General features: G+C 41.0%; 1 non-coding gene across 1 annotated transcript; it reads left to right on the top strand.

The window, feature by feature from the left end:
• The first annotated feature begins 212 nt into the window (after positions 1–212).
• Trnat-ugu (transfer RNA threonine (anticodon UGU)) lies at positions 213–286 on the top strand. Its single transcript has one exon. It is a non-coding gene; the product is annotated as a tRNA-Thr (tRNA).
• Positions 287–1,721: the final 1,435 nt, after the last annotated feature.

Raw genomic sequence — 1,721 nt, 5'->3', positions numbered from 1 at the left:
ACGCTACCCAGCCATTGACCTTCGTCTGTGCGAATGTGCACAGGTTGCCCGAAATCTTAACGGGAATCGTCACCTTAGTGTGGGCCAGTATTGAGTGGATGGGCAAATACCTATTACGTACATTACATTTGTGGATTGTGGACGGTTGCGAATGTGAGTCTCACAGGAAGCGTGCAAGGGATAAATGCCTGCAGTCGCGGTATTCATCTGTGTCCTCGGTGGCTCAAATGGATAGAGCGTCTGCCATGTAAGCAGGAGATCCCGGGTTCGAGTCCCGGTCGGGGCACACATTTTCAGCTGTCCCCATCGAAGTATATCAACAACACCTGTCGGCAGCTGAGGGTTTCAATTAACTATCAATTGTGAAGGGGATTCGAAGAACCCTTTGCCAGGCACTTAAATGTGATTTGCAGAGTATCCATATAGATGTAGATCAAAGCTCGTCCCGTGACGCACGTGCACAAAATGATTCATACTGCACAATGCATGCAAACATACTCGACGAAAACACTGACGAATAACGAGTGCTGCATATCCAGGTTAGACAGATCGGCTTTTCCTGCCAAGAAGAACAGGGAGTTGCTATCTAGGAACAATTCCAGCTAGAGGAAGGGTTGATAAGTGCTCCTTGGATTGCACACTAAACGTAAATAACGGAAATGCATTTTTGGTAAAAATTGGACAAAACATAATCCTGTGCTATCGGTATTGCATTAGCCGTTTTGAATATTGAAAATCTGACTGCAGATTCGTGTTCAGCGACATTAAAAATATATATGTAACACTCAGTTCATGCAAATCGAAGTAATAATATAACTAAAAGGTTTCCCTAGACGTAGAATTTTTTTTTTTTTTTTTTTTTTTTTTTTTTTTTTTTTTTTTTTTTTTTTTGGAGAAACGATTTTCTCAGAACGGCATGCAGCATTAACTAAAAATGGTTCAGTTTTCTTAGGAGCTTATACCTATAATATATGACATTGATTAATATTAACTAATTTTTGTGAAGGCATATGGAGTGAAATAAACCCCCAAAAAACCGAACTCAGAGTTCGAATTAGTACCGTATCGTTAAATTTACGGTTGTTTCATTGCGGTTAGGTATGCGCTCCCATAAATTTTATGTAATATCGACTCATGTTGGCAATTTTTAATTTCAGAGAAGTAATTTAGTATCAACTGATGTTATCCATTTTTGATTTCAGGTAACATCTGAGGGGACACACTGCACGCAGTCTGCGTGATCAAATCATAATTGTGGGCGCCATTATTTTTTTTTACTGAAAATCTAAAATAAAGCTCATAGTATGATCACTCGTAATTCCCAAACAGATCCTTCAAATGTATTTTCACTGTCTCAAAAAAAGTACCATTTTTTGCTCATTTGAATGAGAACCTGGCCGTAACGCAGGAATATAGTCACGAGATTTTTTTCGGAGACTCTACGTTCGCGAGAAGAATTTCGTTCTGCGCGTGTCGATGGACATTCCACAGATATTACTGTGTGTGTGTCTGTCTGTGTGTGTGTGTGTGTGTGTTTGTGTGTGTGTACTACTCAGTCGTGCCATTCGAGTGTACATCTTTGCATAGTTTTCCTTTGACGATGTAAACAGTGTTCGGCTCAGTTGCTAACTGGCCAGTGAGTGGTTCCGAAGGTGTTGGATGTGCGGTGCGTTCTGTCTGCTAGGACAACAGACTGGCGTGGTGCGATGGCAGAAGCCGAC

The sequence above is a fragment of the Schistocerca gregaria genome, chromosome 11 (genome assembly GCF_023897955.1).
Source record: "Schistocerca gregaria isolate iqSchGreg1 chromosome 11, iqSchGreg1.2, whole genome shotgun sequence".
Taxonomy (NCBI): domain Eukaryota; kingdom Metazoa; phylum Arthropoda; class Insecta; order Orthoptera; family Acrididae; genus Schistocerca; species Schistocerca gregaria.
The sequence above is the reverse complement of the archived record's forward strand: the minus strand, read 5'-3'. Positions and strand labels throughout refer to the sequence as shown.